General features: G+C 43.1%; 1 protein-coding gene and 1 pseudogene across 13 annotated transcripts in view; both read left to right on the forward strand.

Annotated features, from left to right (window-relative positions):
• SYTL5 (synaptotagmin like 5) overlaps nt 1-13,135 on the forward strand; it is a 291,370-nt gene that overhangs the window by 89,708 nt on the left and 188,527 nt on the right. The gene's annotated exons all lie outside the window — the stretch shown is intronic.
• LOC147340150 (huntingtin-interacting protein M-like) lies at nt 6,690-7,173 on the forward strand (annotated as a pseudogene).

A 13,135-nucleotide genomic window follows, 5' to 3' on the forward strand; every position in this document is an offset into this window, starting at 1 on the left:
ACCAGTATGCAGAGTTCCTGCAATGTGTTATCTAAAATTTCCAGTTTTCAACAAAAAATCGTGAGACCTGCAAAGACACCAGACAGTATTATGACCCACACAGCAGAATAAAAGTGAAAGTGTCAGTCTCTCAAGGGTCTCCGAATCTTTGCAACCCCACGGACTGTAGTCTGCCAGGCTCCTCAGTCTGTGGGATTTTCCAGGCAAAAATACTGGAGTGGGTTGCTATTTTCTTCTCCAGGGGATTTTCCTGACCCAGGGATTGAATTTGAATCTCCCACATTTCAGGCAGACATTTTACCGTCTGAGCCACTGGGGAAAGAGACTAGAACAAAAGCAGACAACAAAAACTTGTGAGAGCAGCCAGGTGTGGGATTTAGTAGATAAAGACCTTCAAGTTACCATTATAAATATGTTCAAAGGACTAATGGAAACCATGATTAGAGAAATAAGGGAGGATATGATGACAATGCTACATCAAATAGAGCACACCAGTAAAGAAATAGAAATCATAAAGAGGAACCAAATGGAAATTCTGGAACTGAAAATTACAACAAATGAAGAAATTTCACTGAAGGCCGGTAGGTTTGAACTGGTAGAAGAAAGAATGCTGAAGTGATGATGAAGATAGGATATTTGAGATTTCCTAGTTCGAGGAGTAGAAAGAAAAAGGATGAAGGAAAATGAAAGGAAGTTATTCAGGCTGAAGGCAAGTAAGCAAGCAAGCATCTCCAGGCAGTAATTCAAATCAATTAAAAAAAAAAAAAAGAAAGTACTGATAACTTTAAAAGACAGTATAGATGCATATTTCTTTTCTTCTCTTAACTGATTTAAGAATTGTGTAGTGTAATGGGCATGTAAGATATGAAAATGCAATCTATATATGTGTGTGTATATATATTCCAATAATAGCACAAAGGGAATGGAGTGGAAGCACAGATGTACTGAGTTAAGTAAATGACTCCAGATGGTAACTGGAATCCATATGGACAAATGAAGAGAACCATAAATGACAGATAAGCAAGTCAATATAACACAATGTATAAATACATGTTTGTTTTCCTCTCCTTGTTTAAAGTTATAAATATATAAAATTATATAAGGTAAATATTATGTTAATGAATTATTGATTTTTTAGAATCTATAGATTTACTATGTATAAGTAACACTGTGAAAAGGGGATGATTTGACTTGGCTGATCATGACTGGGCTCACATATCTAAGGCCTTCAAAGGGACAACTGGGCTGATTAGGCTCAGCTTCACATGGTCTGTCACCCTCCAGCAGGTTATCTTATGCTTATTGGCATGATAAGAAGTAGGTGTTTCAAGTAAGAGTAAAATTACGTGGAGTCTGTTTAGGACCAGACCCATTACTAGCCCACCATCACTTCCACATTTTAGGTGGTAAGGCCAGTCTAGATTTAAGAGTGGGGATATAGGCACCACATCTTGATTAGAGGAGCTGCTGAGTCACATTTAAAAAAATGAGAATGGGACAATTGTAGCCACTTCTGCAAATAATCCACTGCACAGTATTAGAACCATTCATCCTACACTTCCTTGTTTTCTTAAAACTTTTTAAAATTTGGGTGGTGATGGTAGTGGTTTAGTCACTAAGTCATATCTGATCCTTGCAACCCCATGGACTGTAGCCCGCCAGGCTCCTCTGTCCATGGGATTTCCCACGCAAGAATACTAAAGCGGGTTGTCATTCCCTTCTACAGGGGATCATCCCGAACCAGGGATTGAACTCGGGTCTCCTGCATTGCAGGCGGTCTCTTTACCGTCCAAGCTACCAGGGAAGCCCCATTAGCTAATTAGAAAATATATATGGAAACTGTGTGCATGTTTATCTAGATTTGAGAGATGGATCTAAGTGCCAAGAATTCTGTTAAAATCCAGATTCTTTATTGCTTATGGGTAGATACAAGGTCATCTCAACCTCCCTTCTTCTTACACTTACTAGCTTTTATTTAAAACACTCCAAGTACTTTATCAGTTTAGAAATTTGCCTTTGCCATCTTTCTGGAATGTTCATTTGTCTTACCACATTTCTGCCTCAATTCTAGGCATAGAAGATGATGTCAGTATCCTGGCCAACCCCCAACAGCCTGTACAATTTAGAGGCATATTTGCCTAACTTTCAAATGTCAGAACCTGTATTTCTTTTTTTTCCAATTTGAAAAGTTGTATTTATTTATTTTGGCCATGCTGTGTGGCATGTTGGATCTTAGTTCCCTGAGCAGAGATTCACCCCCTGCGTTGGAAGCATGGAATCTTAACCACTGGATCACTTGGGAGGTCCTAGAACAGGCGTTTCTTTGTGTGAGGGCTTTTATTAGATTTTCAGAACCCACCCTGCCTAACTGCATGGTAGTCAATGGCACCCTACTCCAGTACTCTTGCCTGGAAAATCCCATGGATGGAGGAGCCTGGTAGGCTGCAGTCCATGGGGTTGCTAAGAGTCAGACATGACTGAGCGACTTCACTTTCACTTTTCACTTTCATGCATTGGAGAAGGAAATGGCAACCCACTCCAGTGTTCTTGCCTGGAGAATCCCAGGATCGGGGGAGCCTGGTGGGCTGCCGTCTATGGGGTCGCACAGAGTCGGACACGACTGAAGTGACTTAGCAGCAGCAGCAGCAGCAGCCAGGATGCTGAGGCATTATCTTCCCCTGGAAAGTGTGTTTTCTACCTTAGAAGTTTTTCAGTGATATTAAGCTGATTAATAATGAACACTTCGTTTGCTTTCTTCACTTCCCTGTCTGAATTCTTCACTTCCCAGCTAGAGTTTCCTGGGAATGCTGGGTGTGATAGGCTAAACAGTTTTGTTGTTGAGTCACTTTGTGTCTGACTCTTTTGCAACCCCGTGGACTGTAGCCCCCAGGCCCCACTCCACGGGATTTCCCATGTCAGAATACTGGAGTTGGTTGCCATTTCCTACTCCATGGTATCTTCGTGACCCAGTGATTGAATTCACATCTCCTGCATTGCAGGCAGATTATCTACCACTGAGCCATCAGGGAAGCCCTAATAGGCTGAGTAAGGCCACCAAAAATAACCAGTTCCAAATCCCTTAAATCTGCAAATGTTTCCTTATATGGCAAGAGAGAATTCACATATAAGATTAAGTCAATGATCTTGAGGTGGAAGATCATTGTGTATTATCTGATCGAGTCCAGGTGTAAACATACATGTCATTATTAGAAGGAGGCAGAGAGAGATTTGATACAGAAGGAGGAAATTTGACCCCTTAAGCAAGATGCTACCTTGTTGGCTGTGAAGTTGAAGACAGGGGACAAGAAATAGAAGGAATGTATAGAGAGCCCTGGGGTCTGGAAAAGGCCATGAAACAGATTCTGCTGTGGATCCTCCAGAGGATGGCCCTGTTGGCAAGTTGTTTTCAGCCCAGTGAAACTGTTCTGAACTTTTTACCTCCAGAGTTGTACAAGACTAAATATGTGTTGGTGTAAGATACCAAATCTGTTTTAGCAACCATAGGAATCTAATAAAGATTTTGGTACCAGGAAGTAGGGTGCAGCTGTAACAAATACCTAAAAGAAGAAGTTGCTTTGGAATTGGATAATGGCTATAGATTGGAGTAATTTGGAGGAGGATGACAGGCAAATGCTAGATTACCTTGAACAGTTAATAGAAATATGAATGTTGAAAGTGCTGCTGGTGAGGGCTCAAATGGAAGTGAGGAACACAGTAGAGAAAGCCAATATTGTCATAGAGAATACCATATGAATGTTACAGATGTTGCTGGTGAAGACATTTTTCTTAAAAAATTTAATTTTTTGTGGTTGATTTACAATATTGTGTTAATTTTAGGTGTATAGCAAAATGGTTCATATGTAATCTTTTCAGATTCTTATCCCTTATAGGATATTGCAAAATATTCAGTATAGTTCCCTGTGCTATCCAGTAGGTCTTTGTTGATTATCTATTTTATAGATACTAGTGTGTATCTGTTAATCCCCAAACTCCTAATTTATCCATTCCCCTTCTTCCCCTTTGGTAACCATAGGCTTGTTATGAAATGGTTGTTCATCTATTTCTGTTTTGTATATAAGTTCATTTGTTTTGGCTTTTGGGGGGTTCTACATTGTAAGCGATAGCATATGATATGTGTCTTTCTCTGTCTGACTTAATTCACACAGTATAACAATCTATCAAGATTCATCCTTGTTGCTGCAAATGGCATTATTTTGTTCTTTTTAATGGCTGAGTAGCATTCCATTGTATATGTGTACCACATCTTTTTTATCCATTCACCTATTGATGGACACTTAGGTTGCTTCCGTGTCTTGACTGTTGTAAATAATGCTGCAGTGAACATACGGGTACGTGTATCTTTTTGAATTATGGTGTTCTCTGAATATATGGCCAAGGGTGGGATTGCTGGATCATATGGAAACTCTATTTTTAGTTTTTACAGAATCTCCATACTGTTCTCTACAGCAGTTGTACCAACTTATGTTCCCACGAACAGTGTAGGAAGGTTCCTTTTTTCCCACACCCTCTGCTGGTGAAGACTTGGAAGGAAATATGGAACATGATTTTGGAAACTTGAGAGGATTCTTGTTACACAGTGGTATAAATTTTAGGTGAATTGTCTCCTGCAGTTATGTGGAGAACAGAACTTAAAAGCATTGAATTGAAAATTTAGCTTAGAAATTAAATTGTAATTTAATTGTGCAAATTAAATTGTAAGCTAAATTTTAAATAAATTTCAGTTAAATAGAGCAGATTTCCAAGATAAGTGTTGAAAGCAAGCCCTTGTTTCTTCTTGCTACTAGTGGTGAAAATGGTAGAGAAAAGACAAATTGAGGGAAGATCTGTTAAGCAAAAAGGAACTTAGGACTTAAAGATATGAGAAAATCTCAGCCTGTCCAGTTTGCAAAAGTACATTAAAATGAAAGGATTCACTGTCAGGAAAGTGTCCTGTAGAGAAAAATATCAAGGATGTAGCTAGATATTTTTTGCTAGTTACCTCTAAGGTATGAGAATACCAGAATATACAAACAGAGGGCTCCATGAAGCAAAGTGGGCTGTGACTCATAGATAACCCTAGTCATCTCAGTAGAAACAAGGAATAGAGAATCTCTGAATGAGCCTTCTGTGTAAGGGCATGGATTACTCAAGATACACATGGGAGACTACAGGATTCTTGAGCATGTTAAATCAGCATGAACAATGCCATCTCTAACTGAAAGGATAGATAGAAGATGAAAGGAGGCTGTGGGGCTCCCAGAATTTGACAAGCAGAAAACAGGCTGATAAAGCTACTCAGCTGCAAACACGTGTTCCATTCAAAATAAAGGCAAGATGATTCTGAGGGGAGAGCCCAGGGCCTAGAGGGCAGAGCTATGGTCAGGGGGTGAAGTCCTGGAGTCAGAAGGAGGAGCCTCAAGCCACAAAGAATTATTCCCAGGCCTTGAAACCTATGGAGGTTTGCCTGCTTGAATATTGAAATTGCTGGAATCAGAGAGTTCTTTTCTTCTACTTTCACTTTGGGAATTGAAATAGCAGTAACTGTTATCAGCTGTACATGAACCAGAAATAAGCAGAAACACAAACTTTGTAGAGATGACAATTAAAATGTGGGAAAACAGAAAATGAGAAGAAACATTTCTTGTGCTTTGGCTTCACCAAGGACAGCCAGGAAGAGAAACATCTGAACTTAAACTGAGCACCGAGTGCACTTTCCCTCTCTTTATAATGTTTACTGGGTTCTGATGAATTCATTAAGCATCTCATCGTAAATTCCAAAATGATCCAAAGATATTTTTCAAACTGTAAAAATCAAGACACATAATAAACACGAGGTGAACATGAGTTCACCTCCAATACTTTGGCCACCTGATGCGAAGAGCTGACTCATTTGAAAAGACCTGATGCTGGGAAAGATTGAGGGCAGGAGGAGAAGGGGACGACAGAGGACGAGATGGTTGGATGGCATCACCGACTCAATGGACATGGGTTTGGGTGGACTCCGGGAGTTGGTGATGGACAGGGAGGCCTGGCGTGCTGCGGTTCATGGGGTCACAAAGAGTTAGACGCGACTGAGCAACTGAACTGAACATGAGTTAAAAGATTTTATTTTACTCAGTGAAGGAATTGAAAAGTGTTATAACTTGTTCCAAAGAGAAATCAAATATTGGATACAGGAATACTGATCAAGAATATTTAAATGAATGTGTACATGGAAGCAAAACTGATTTCATTACATCATGAGAAGGGGACAATTTAATCTCTACTACACAGAATCTCTTATATGTTTGTGAGTAACTTCCAACTAACCAAAGATTGTCAAAGACCTCAAAGACAGTACAAGGCTAGAATCAGATAATGTGGTCTGGTACCCTAAAGAGAGGGAAAAGTTTGCCAGGGAAACACACATCTGTACAATGTTATAGTCAAGTACACTTCCCTCGATATCAGGGGGCAGTGGGGTGACCAGGTTTATGACATGGACGTGGCTTGGCTGAGACCTGATTAGGGCACAGTGGAAATCAGTGACATCCCAAAGTTGAGGGTGTCACAGATGTAGCCCCCTGATCAATGGGGGACTAGAGCACAGGGATAAAATGTGTTGGGCTCAGTGCATGTGTCTTAAGAGACTCAGTCCAGCAGGGAAATGAAGCAGAGCTTGATCTGCAGAAGCAAAGCCAGCAAACAGCATGTCTGAAGAACAAAGTGAGGAGTGCTCTTACCAGACACCAGCCCATCCTGTACCCTCCCTGCCACAGTTCCCCGTGTGCCTCTTAGACTGTCTTCTGCAAGAGGATTAATATGTCCACACCCTGAGTTCATCCAAACAGATTTCCTTCTTTTCCATGCTCAATTATCTCACTGACTACATTCTGGCTGGGTCTGGTCAGCGCTGAGGCCAATGGCGGTATGCAGGTCTCTCCACAGGGTGTGGAGAGCCTGGGGGGTGACAACACAGAACCTCATCACCACTTAATGAATGTGCCCTTCACTCTGATGAGATGCCTGGATCCAGAAGGAATGGCTGAAGCTGGGTCCCCAGAGCTTGGCAGGAGCCTTCATAACCTCAGCCCAAGGTACAACTTCTCAGCTGAGGAACCCCAGCTTCTGTCAATAAACGCTATTAAAGTGTTTAAATCCATGTCTGTGCTTCTGACTGCTCTCTTTCTGTGAAAGGTGTGGTCAGGGTGGGATGATGAAATCTGTGATTTCAGGGAATGGTTTCCAGTGGTGACAGTGTGGGGAGTGATTCTGGGGGGAGTTGCTGACTGAGGTTTTGGGGTGAAGACTTTCTCACTGGCTCTGAGGGAATCTGGGCTGGGAGGTTGCAAAGTTGGCCAGAGAGGGGGCATGTTGAATTCCGCGAATGATGGTGGTAACTCGGGAGGGGCTACAGACCGTGATGGACAAGCTGAAGGCTTTATTCATCATGGGGAACACCTGAAAGTGGGTGATGATGACAAGTGGGATGGATAGAGGGTGGAGGAGGAGCATCTGGCATGAAATTTATTCATGATGGGAAATATCTAAAATCAGAGGTGATGGCAATGGGGTGAATGGAAAGGGTGGTGTTAATTTAATGGGGCCGGATCTTTAGATGGAGATCAAGGGATGATGGGGAAACTATAGAGAAATACACATAAAATAAGTTGTTGTCTGGTTTGTTTCATTTATTTATGTCATGCTTCATTCCAGAAAATATTAGTAATGTATTTTCCTATGTTGGGTAATATCAGTGCTATGTTTTTGGCAGAATGTAGCCTTCTATCCTCTTGTGGACATGAGTAAATTAGCCTGGACCTGGTTCTCACATCATTGCTGGATGCTTGGGCCTCTGTGAAAACCTCAGCCTGCTGAATTTTGTAGGGAGACAGAGAGAGTGCTGTACAGACGAGGAAGCCAGGGCTACATCTGTTAACCAGACAGTCCTCACCCTAGTTCCCTTTCTGCCCCCCTCTGTTTGGTGACACCCTCTTATTTCCCTCCTTTCACTATTGATGGAAGCTTGGAGCTGACTTAGCTTTTGGCAACTTCTCAGGAGTGTCTTAAGAGTAACCATGTCGGGTGTGCTTAGAACTTGATGGAGTCAGTGCTTGTTTAATTGACTTTTCTTGGGATATTAATATATTTATAATTATGGCTGATTCACGTTGTATAGCAGAAACCAACACAACATTGTAAGGCAAAAAGTCACTCAGTCGTGTCCAGCTCTTTGGGACCCCATGGACTATACAGTCCATGGAATTCTCCAGGCCAGAGTACTAGAGTGGGTAGCCTTTCCCTTCTCCAGGGGATCTTCCCAACCCACGGATCGAACCCAGGTCTCCTGCATTGCAGGTGGATTCTTTACCAGCTGAGCCACAAGGGAAGCCCAATTATCTTCCAATTAAAGATGTTTTTTTTTTTTTACTTCTAAAAATTTTTATTGAAGTATAGTTGCTGCTGCTGCTGCTGCTGCTAAGTCGCTTCAATCGTGTCTGATTCTGTGCGACCCCATAGATGGCAGCCCACCAGGCTCCCCCGTCCCTGGGATTCCCCAGGCAAGAACACTGGAGTGGGTTGCCATTTCCTTCTCCAATGCGTGAAAGTGAAAAGTGAAAGTGAAGTTGCTTAGTCGTGCCCAACTCTTAGCGACCCCATGGATTGCAGCCCACCAGGCTCCTCTGTCCATGGGATTTTCCAGGCAAGAGTACTGGAGTGGGGTGCCATTGCCTTCTCTGGTATAGTTGCTATACAATATTATATAAGTTACAGGTGTACAATACAATGATTCACAATTTTTAGGTTATACTTCTCTTATGGTTATTACAAAATATTGGCTATATTCCCCATGTTGTACAATATATTCCTTTTAAAAGATTTTTTTTATATGAACCATTTTTAAAGTCTTCATTGAACTTTTTACAATATTGCTGTTGTTTTGTGTTTTGGTTTTTTGGCTGCAAAGTATATGGGATGTGAGAGTTGGTCCATAAAGAAGGTTGAGCGGTGCTGAAGAATTGATGCTTTCGAATTGTGGTGCTGGAGAAGACTCTTGAGGGTCCCTTGGACAGCAAGGAGATCAAACCAGTCAATCCTAAAAGAAATCAACCCTGGATATTCATTGGAAGGGTTAATGCTGAAGCTGAAGCTCCAATACTTTGGCCTCCTAATGGGAAAAATCGACTCCTTAGAAAAGACCCCTGATGCTGGGAAAGATTGAAGGCAGGAGGAGAAGGGGATGACAGAGGACAAGATGGTTGGATGGCATCACCAACTCAATGGACATGAGTTTAAGCAAACTCCGGAAGATAGTGGAGGACAGAGGAGTTTGCTATGCTACAGTCCTTGGGATCAAAGTGTTGGACATGGCTTAGCGATTGAACAGCAAAAACATATGGGATCTTAGCTCCCCAGCCACGGCTGGAACCCTGGGAAAGGTGAAGTCTTAACCATGAGACTGCCAGGGAATTCCCTGTACAATATATCTTATTTTATATACAATAGTTTGTACTTCTTAATACTCTACCCTTATCTTGTCCCCTCCCCCTCCCTCTCCCTGTGGTTAACCACAAGTTTGTTCTTTATTTCTGTGAGTCTGCTGCTTTTTTGTTATATTCACTAATTTGATGCATTTTTTAGATGCCACATATAAATCATATCATACAGTATTGGTCCTTCTCTGTCTGACTTATTTCACTTATCACAATGCCCTCCAAGTCCATTTGTGTTGCTGCAAGTGGCAACATTTTATTCTTTTTTATGGCTGAATAGTATTCCACTGTGTGTGTGTTTGTGATCAAACCCAGGTCTCCCACATTGCAGGGGGATTCTTTACCAGCTGAGCCACAAGGGAATCCCAATTATCCTCCAATTAAAGATAATTAAAAAAAATTAATAAAAGAAACTTTTCTCTCACTGTCAAGATGGATGTTCACCACACAGATTTGTAAATCATTAACGAGAGCCATGGCACCCTCCTGGCCTTAGCCAAGGCCCCCTCTTACTCTCCTGTTCATTTGAGTGGCCAGCAGGCCTCTCCCCAGTGACGTCAGGTAGAGAGTGTCCTTCAGATGGTCATGTGAGGGCACCAGCTGTGCCACCCCATCCCTGAAGTGGAGCATCTTTGTGTCCAGGGCACGATGCCTCATCTTCCAGTGACTTTCAGGCAACAGGGAGTGCCTCCGGGGTGACTGGTGCCAGGGAATCAATCATGATACTCACATCCTACCATGTTGGCTAAATAGCTGTGTGGTTTTTGAAAGCTGTTGATTTTGGCTTATGGCTGTGGCATGTTTTAGCACAAGATATAGTCTCCAGGATACCTCACCAGAAGTCACACCAGAGGATCCATTGAGGACCAGAGAAGTTATAGTAGGTGGATAAACTGTGTCAGGTTAGCAGGTCTGTGTGTTCAGGGTCACCTTACAGACCATGCCGTGTCAGCACTAGTGGCCCTGTGACGCCTGCAGGGAGCCAGGCTTCCTGGGCTCTTTAGACTCTGTTTGATGACTAGGTTTGGAGGTTGAGCTTTTCTGACCTCATGTGGGCAGGCCATGTGCAGAGTCACGTGGACAGGGGAGGATCAGGCAGAGCTGTACCACTGTTGCTTTAAGAATCGTGTTCCAGCTGTGCCTGTGGGTTTACAGCAGACATGGGGGCCCCGGGCAGCTTATCCTCTGTCTAACTGAGGCACCCTGCCACACCCCTCTCCTCCCCAGGACCAGGGGTCCTCCACCAGGGGAGGAAGGTAGGCAGAGGCTGAGAACCACTGCCCTTGGGAAAGCATGAGTCACCCAAGGTTAGGCTTTTTGTGCATTTTGAAAACACGGCAAGTGGGCTAATGAGGGAGGATTTGTTCTACTTTAAGCCCTGCAGAGAACACCAGTGATGACCAGTGCCCTGTTGAGAGTGGGAATGCTGAAACCAGTGTGAGTGGGAACAGGGACTGGGGAGGGCGTGCGTGCCAAACCAGGTCTGTGATCAAAAGCGGTGTCAGGGCAGGCCAGGGTCAGACACCAGACACAGGTCAGCACATGTGAAAACATCACTTGTGAGATGACATGAGCCAAGAGTCCAGCCTGGAAAGACCTTGGAGAGTGATGTCAGATTGCTGTTGGCGTGAACACAAGGCCTGGGAATAAGGCTGGCCTCCCTCTGAAGACAGCCTCTGAGAAGAGAGGTGTTTCGAGGGCCCAGGCTCCCCTGGTCCCTGAATCTGACAGGTCCTGTAGGAAGTTGCCAGAGACCACCTGACTCTTTACAAAGGGCTTTCAGAGCCTCGAAATGAGATTCAAGGAAGAGGAGACTATATGAACACCAATATATGATGTCCCTAGAAAACAAATTACAAAGTGGCCACTGAACAGACCTAATCTAGTCAGCAAATGGAATTATTAGGCCTACAGTGACTATCTTTTTAAAAATTTATATATTTATTTTTGGCTGTGCTGGGTCTTCATTGGTGTGCATGGGCTTCCTCTAGTTGCAGCAAGCAGGGGCTACTCTCTAGCTATGGTGCAAGGGCTTTTCATTGCTGTGGTCTCTCTTGTTACAGACTACAGGCTCTAGGCATGTGGGCTCAGCAGTTGTGGTGCCCAGGCTCAAGTGGTTGTGATTCAGTGGTCAGTTGCTCTGCAGCATGTGGGATCTTCCTGGACCAGGGATTGAACTAGTGTCCTCTGCATTGGTAGGCTGATTCTTTACCACTGGCCCACCAGGGAAGTCCCCTACAGTGAAATTTTTAAAGGAAAATTCATTATCAAGCAACATTTACAAATCCAGAACTTTTTGCCTGAAAAATCTCAATTTTTTTGGTGAAAATCAAAATGTCTGGCCATCCATGGCTATAGTCCGATGAGGATGTCTGACTGCTTGTACCATTCATACCGGGCCTTTCCTTTCTCTGTTGTATCTCACGCGTGACCCACTTCACTCATTTATAGCATATTGCTGGCTCCTGGATCGTGGAAAAAAGCAAGAGAGTTCCAGAAAAACATCAATTTCTGCTTTATTGACTATGCCAAAGCCTTTGATTGTGTGGATCACAATAAACTGTGGAAAATTCTGAAAGAGATGGGAATACCAGATCACCTGACCTGCATCTTGAGAAACCTGTATGCAGGTCAGGAAGCAACAGTTAGAACTGGACATGGAACAACAGACTGCTTCCAAATAGGAAAAGGAGTACATCAAGGCTGTATATTGTCACCCTGTTTATTTAACTTATATGCAGAATACATCATGAGAAATGCTGGACTAGAAGAAACACAAACTGGAATCAAGATTGCCGGGAGAAATATCAATAACCTCAGATATGCAGATGACACCACCCTTTTGGCAGAAAGTGAAGAGGAACTCAAAAGCCTCTTGATGAAAGTGAAAGAGGAGAGTGAAAAAGTTGGCTTAAAGCTCAACATTCAGAAAACGAAGATCATGGCATCTAGTCCCATCACTTCATGGCAAATAGATGGGGAAACAGTGGAAACAGTGTCAGACTTTATTTTGGGGGGCTCCAAAATCACTGCAGATGGTGACTGCAGCCATGAAATTAAAAGACGCTTACTCCTTGGAAGGAAAGTTATGACCAACCTAGACAGCATATTCAAAAGCAGAGACTTTACTTTGCCAACAAAGGTCCGGCTAGTCAAGGCTATGGTTTTTCCTGTGGTCACGTATGGGTGTGAGAGTTGGACTGTGAAGAAGGCTGAGCACCAAAGAATTGATGCTTTTGAACTGTGGTGTTGGAGAAGACTCTTGAGAGTCCCTTGGACTGCAAGGAGATCCAACCAGTCCATCCTAAAGGAGATCAGTCCTGGGCGTTCATTGGAAGGGCTGATGCTGAAGCTCAAACTCCAGTACTTTGGCCACCTCATGCGAAGAGTTGACTCATTGGAAAAGACTCTGATGCTGGGAGGGATTGGGGGCAGGAGGAGAAGGGGATGACAGAGGATGAGATGGCTGGATGGCATCACTGACTCGATGGACGTGAGTCTGAGTGAACTCCGGGAGTTGGTGATGGACAGGGAGGCCTGGCGTGCTGCGATTCATGTGGTTGCAAAGAGTCAGACATGACTGAGCGACTGAACTGAAAGATATTTGAGTTCATCGTTTCCATTGTAAATTAATTGTAAAACCACAATTTTATGAAAGATAA

This window comes from Bos grunniens, chromosome X (assembly GCF_055505025.1).
Source record: "Bos grunniens cultivar Pamir isolate PY7600 chromosome X, Bosgru_T2T1.0, whole genome shotgun sequence".
Classification (NCBI taxonomy): Eukaryota; Metazoa; Chordata; class Mammalia; order Artiodactyla; family Bovidae; genus Bos; species Bos grunniens.